The 6,500-nt window shown below is 35.8% G+C and overlaps 1 non-coding gene across 1 annotated transcript; it reads right to left on the bottom strand.

Moving 5' to 3' along the window:
- Positions 1 to 1,790: 1,790 nt before the first annotated feature.
- LOC128870527 (U6 spliceosomal RNA) lies at positions 1,791 to 1,895 on the bottom strand. The gene has a single exon (XR_008455400.1). It is a non-coding gene; the product is annotated as a U6 spliceosomal RNA (small nuclear RNA).
- Between the last annotated feature and the right edge of the window lie 4,605 nt (positions 1,896 to 6,500).

Genomic DNA, 6,500 nt, shown 5'->3' with positions numbered 1-6,500 from the left:
ACGCTGTCATCTTTATTATACTAATAGCCGAAGGCCATAGTAGCCAGTGCTTTAGCTCTTTAAGTGGAATAGTTATTTATAATTGTTACTCTTTTAATAAATAAATAAAAAAAACAAAAATGATCCTGATAAATCCCCCGACCTTATCGACTTTTTTATCGTCAGAGAAATTCCGAGCAATATGATATTAGTTGAAGATGGCTTGGATCTAATTGGATCAGATCACTCACCTATATTCATCACTATTAGTGGCGTAATAAAACAGAACGTAAGAAACTGTGCGCTTTCAAATAAGTGTACGGACTGGGAGTTCTTCAAACACAAACTTGACACCTATGTAAATATAGATACATCAATTACCAACGCGTATGACATCGAAAAGGAAACAACAGATTTTACAATGCAAATACAGAAATCTGCTTGGATAAGCACTTCAGAATTGACCCCAAAATACATTCCCTATAAATATCCTCGCGAAATACTATATCTTCTAGCAAAAAGAGAAAAGTAAGAAAAAAAGGCAAAAAACAAGATTTCCTCCTTTAAAAACTGAGCTAAACAAACTGACCAAATTGCTTAAAGACTTGAATTTGAATTTGAAGAGGTCGAGCCAAGGAGCACCAGGAGATTTGGTGGCTCCTAAAACACTCAGGCTAAAAGCCCATTGTATTTAAAGCTCTGGAAAGGGGGTAGATAGTCAAGGAGGGAGGGAGAAAAGTATCAGAGAAAGAGATAGGAAAGAATAGAGACAGAGATAGAGATAGTTAGTCCTGTGAGAATTTTCCAGATTATTTGGCAAATCTGTGAATATCCTCCAGTTTTAGAGAACGAATATTACTCATTCCCGTGACATCGGATCCCAATACTCGTAGTCGCGCTCTAGCAAAGGCAGGACACTCACAGAGAAAGTGCTCAGTGCTATCCGCCTCCTCCAAGCATGACAGGCATACTGGGTCCTCAGTGATTCCAATGGTGGTCATATGCTGACCCCATGGGTTGTGTCCTGTAATGATGCCGACCATCAACCGAATGTCTTTCCTTCTAAGTTTTAGTAGAAAGTTTGACAGTTTTCTGTTCGGACTTGTCACAAAACACTTTGCAGTTCTGCAGCGTTCTAGACATGACCATCGCTCTTTATGTAGATTGCCTCCATAATCGTTGATCCTATTCTTGATTCCTGCGGGACTGATTCCGATTATTGGCTCTGGCCCCTGTGGGGGCACCGCTGATCCACGGTTGGCCAATTCGTCGGCAATTTCGTTTCCTTGAACACCGGAGTGTCCCGGAACCCATATAAGTACAAGCCTGTTTTGTCTTGCGACAGAATTAAGCTTCTTCTTACATTCTTGAACAATCTTTGAGGTTTGCTTCGCGTTCTCCAGGGCCTTCAATGCAGCCTGACTGTCACTGAAGACTCCAATCTGTTTCCCGCTCCATCTCCCCTCGATTATCCATTCGGCTACTTTTAGGATGGCAAAAACTTCTGTTTGGAAAACAGTTGCCATTCCCCCCATAGCATAGTGATACTTATTACTATCGTTTAAGTACCATCCGGCTCCAGACCCTATTTCAGTCTTGGACCCATCGGTAAAGAAAATATCCGTCAAACCTCCACGCAATGGAAATCTGACATCAAATTTCCTTCCGAATGAAACTGTGGGTATCAGGTCATCTTTAGGTGCCAAAAACAGTGGATACTGCTCCGACAGCACCTTAAAGATTTCTCTGTGTCCCGAAGTTCCATCTTCGTGCCAGAAACCATATTTATGGAGTCTACACATTGCTTTTAAAAAAATGTGGAACGCTTCACGATTTTGCGTGTCATCCTTGCGCAGGGGCCATGTTAATCTTCTCTGTATCGTTCCAATTTTAGTATATGTTCTGCCGAAGCTTAAAGGCTTAATACAAGAACATAAAAATCGAGCGTTCAATACAAAAATACGAAACCTATCAGCAGATAAAAAAGCTGAAATGATATTTCAACCCCACGAAAGATATGATAGCTTCACCCCACCTCCAGCGGTTCAAGAATTTTGCGAAATTGAACTATTTACACCAGAGGAAGTATCATCACAAATATTAAAATTGAAAACAAAGAAGAGTCCCGGTTTTGACTTTATAACTTCGGCTGTTCTTAAGAACCTAACATACAAGGCATTAATTAAACTAACAACGATTATAAATGCGTGCATCAGCCTGAAATATATCCCATTACATTGGAAAATTTCAGAGATCATAATGATCCCTAGAGCAGGAAAAAATGCAGACGAGGCAGTCTCATATCGCCCAATTTCATTACTACCACTTATGAGAAAACTTTTCGAGAAACTATTTGTCTTGCGTCTAAAAGATATAATTTCACTCAAGCAACTAATTCCAACACATCAATTTGGCTTCAGAGAAAAACACTCGACGATAGACCAAGTTCATCGAATCGTTCACACAATAGAAGAGTCTCAGGAAAAAAAAAGCATCTGCTCTGCGATTTTCCTAGATGTAGCTCAGGCGTTTGATAAAGTCTGGCATGAGGGGCTGATCTATAAACTTAAGACGTTACTTCCGATGCAATTTACCGAATTGTTGACTTCTAATATTGAAGATCGATATTTTCGCGTAAAACATGGACAGGCATATACCAGCCTTAGAAAACTCAATGCAGGCGTTCCTCAAGTCAGCATACTTGGACCTGTATTGTATTTGTTGTATACTTCCGATTTGCCTGTCCTAAATCCTGCAAAATAGCGACGTTTGCGGACGATACGTGCGTCCTCGCTGTTGGCGAAAACGTGGATGAATCTACTGCCAAGCTCCAGGAATCGATTGTAATAACAAACTGGACTAGTTTGGGGAATATTAAACTTAACGACACTAAATCGGTACACGTAAACTTTACAAACAAAAAAGTTATCTTCAAACCCATTCAAATATTTTCCGCAAACGTTCCGTATGCTTGTACAGCAAAGTACTTGGGCATGACATTAGTCACTAAGCTCAGGTGGAAGGAACATGTCAAAACCAAAGTCGCAGAACTCAATTTAAAATATAGAAAACTGTACTGGCTTATCGGCAGAACGTCTAAATTACGCACTGAAAAGAAATTTTAGATTTACAAACAAATCCCTAGGCCAGTGTGGACTTATGGAGCTCAACTGTGGGGATGCACTGCAAAAAGTAATGTAGAAATCGTTCAACGTTTTCAGAACAAGGTAATCCGGGACATCGTAAAAGTCCCCTGGTATATACGGAATGACGACCTACATAGAGACCTACAATTGCATACAGTCAATGAAATGATAAATCTGTGCGCTGTCAAGCATGCCAATAGGGTTGAGCAACACATCAATGCTGAAGCCTCATCTCTTTGCGATGAAGCAATATATACTGGGAGGCTGAAGAGGACGAAACCACTGGATCTAGTGGTTATTAATAAGTAGATTCATAAATTCACAAACTAAAATTGCTTGTCAGTTATTTTATTAGGTGTAATAACATGAAATGTATCTATTTATTTATAACGTTTGAATAAAAAATAAATAAAACAAAATTTGTATGCAGATTTCTCAGCGCCGCTGGCAATCTCGTTATAGTACCAAAGAATGTTGATGGAATGAGAAGGAGCAAATGTTAAATGAGCTTTTTTCGAGTACTAATTTGTAGATTCATACTAAGGGATTTTCAAATTCAACTTACCACACAAGTGGGGGATTGCTGATATTTACCACGCTAGTGGAGGATTTCTATATTTACTTACCACGCTAGTAGAGGAATTCAGATTTTTTCTGCGTTTACCACACTAGTAAGGGATTTCATAAGATTTTTCACCACACTAGTAAGGGACTCGACTTATTTCATGCCCACAGCGAAGCGAATGAATTTGCGATTGGGAAAGATGCGCAAGCAGTCAATTCATGGCGCAGTTACTAAAGTCGGCGGTATTGTTTGTATAATGTTTGAGACGCGTATTTAGTCCAGGTTCAAGACCATAATAGTCATACGTTTTTCCTTGCACTATTTCTTTTTTACAATTTAGTTTGGTAAAATTGTTGAGTTTAATTTAATTATAATTGCTTTAAAATACTGTTTTAGGTTTTTTTGAATTTGATATTTAGAAAATTCCTTTTTTGTATAAAATAGTGCATACTGGATATGAACTGATTTTATATAAATCAAAAAGGAAATATGTAGATATAAACATGCATATATTTAATCTCTTTAATCAAATCTAAGTTATTATATATTGATGACAAAATATCATTCTAATATCCGTCCAGAAAGCCAAACGCGCATACACACATACATATGTACATATATAAATATTGAGGTGAAAGATGTGTGCTTTTTTCAATTTTTGTGTGGCAACACTCTGTGTGGTGTCTATAAAGTCGATGTTCTAAAATCCCTTACTACAAATCTTTCAAATCTCAATTGTACTAAAAAAAGTTAACAGTAACATTTGCACCTTCTCATTCCATTAACATTCTCTGATAGTCCCTCTCTTAATAATTTGCAGTGCATACGCACATACAAATATGTACATGCATATGCAAAAGATAATTGTTTTACCATTTGTTAAGCAGGAATTCGATCATTCGGATATTTACTCCCTAGTTATTGCATGAAATATGATAAGGCGATGCTCGTGAGGTAGGTCATGGTTGCTTCAGTGCATACATATCTATGCATGCAACACTATATTTATTAAAGATGTAATTGAACTTATATAGTTGTCCCATATATGAAAGTTCGTTTCTTTGATGTTTCCTTTTATTAAATTATACATTATACAATAAAATTGAAAGTTTTCGTTTGCCAAAGGAACAAATAAATGCATATTCAAATGTAAATATGATAAGGCGATGCGTCGGGAGATAGGACATGGTTGCTGTAGTGCGTATGCACATATTTACATACATATGTATGTAAAACTTTAAGAATTGAAGATGCAATTGAACTTTTGCACAAACTTAACTATCATAATATACATACATACATATGCATATACCAAAACTATACAAATTTGATGAAAATTTTGACTAATTTTTTGAGTCGAAATTAATTTTAGACGAGAATTCATAGAGACTTGTATGCTTTGGTATATTGCATAGTTTTTGTATATTGATACATGTTTATTTATGTACATCAATATATACATATGAATGTATGTATATTATGTTAGTTATGTTTGTGCATACAAGTCTCTATGAATTCTGGTCTAAAATTAATTTCGACTCAAAAAATTAGTCAAAATTGGTCAAAATGTTCATCAAATTTGTATAGTTCTAAATTTATTAAAACGCACACACACCTAAATGTGAGTTCGTTTGGAATGTATTTTGTTTAAATTCTTTTTTAAAATCAACAAACACTAAAGTTACTGATTTTAAATATTGGTGCATATAAAAAACTAACCTTAACCTGCGGCCCCGTTCGAGTAGGTGGAGTTTTGAAAGATTTAGGATATGCATATACCAGATTTACAAACAATAATTTCATAGAAAATAATTTTTTATTAATAACCATAATATTACAATACCCGGCATCCGTTGCTATGCCTCGTTGAATAAAATCAAAACAACCAATTAGAAAAATATCAAGCAAAATTATTTTTATTAATTTTGTATCTCAAACCGTTTTTGAACTTTGCATTTGGGTCATAGATAGATGTGTTAGTCTAGAGTGTGCTATAAATAGTTTGAAATAGGAAAAACTAAGATTTTTAAATTAAATTTAAGCAAATATTCGATTATTAGTGACGAATGAGAATGTGGGAAGGGAGTTCCATCATAAAAACATGCCTATAACCTTCATTGAGTGAAAATATGAATGTATAAAAATTTTTACGTCATTTGGTGTTGTCGTTTTGTAGTGATGCGCGGACAACGTACAGACATTCACTTTTATAGTAGAGATTCAATTAATTTATAATTAAACTACAATATATCCTGCCAATCAGGTGCTGCTCCCAACACAATGCATATATTATTTTAATTCTACCGGATCGTTTGCTGTGCCAATTGACATCTCATCCAATGGTTCATGACATATACTTATATTATAATTGGTGTCAGCGCCAATTAAAAGCATCAAAAAGGCAAGCTCTACAAACTCACACCTTCTTCTAACCCAAAGAAAATCTGACCAGATATAAAATATCTTACTTTTTCCTGTCTGCGTAATCACATCTCTTTTATGTACTCGCTATAAGCCCAAGGACAAAGCCAAAAAAATGTGTAAGAGCGTGGTCCAACTATTCACATCGTTTTCGCTTTCATCCGGATTATAGTTGTAAAAAAATTAAGCATAGCATCAAAATATTATCACAACTCCTCCCCTCACCCGAAGTTCTTGTTATAGAATCTTGCGTAACCGTGGAAGAAATTAACTTAAAATATTTCCTCGTTGTAAGGTAATATACTTGGTTCTGAGAGAATAACTTACAATATCTTAAAAAACTTACCCATCGTCTTAAAATTGCACCTTCCTAACTTGTATAATTCGAT

This window comes from Anastrepha ludens, chromosome X (genome assembly GCF_028408465.1).
Source record: "Anastrepha ludens isolate Willacy chromosome X, idAnaLude1.1, whole genome shotgun sequence".
In the NCBI taxonomy this organism is placed as follows: Eukaryota; Metazoa; Arthropoda; class Insecta; order Diptera; family Tephritidae; genus Anastrepha; species Anastrepha ludens.
Note: the sequence above shows the minus strand (reverse complement) of the source record. Positions and strands in the feature narration are given on the sequence as shown.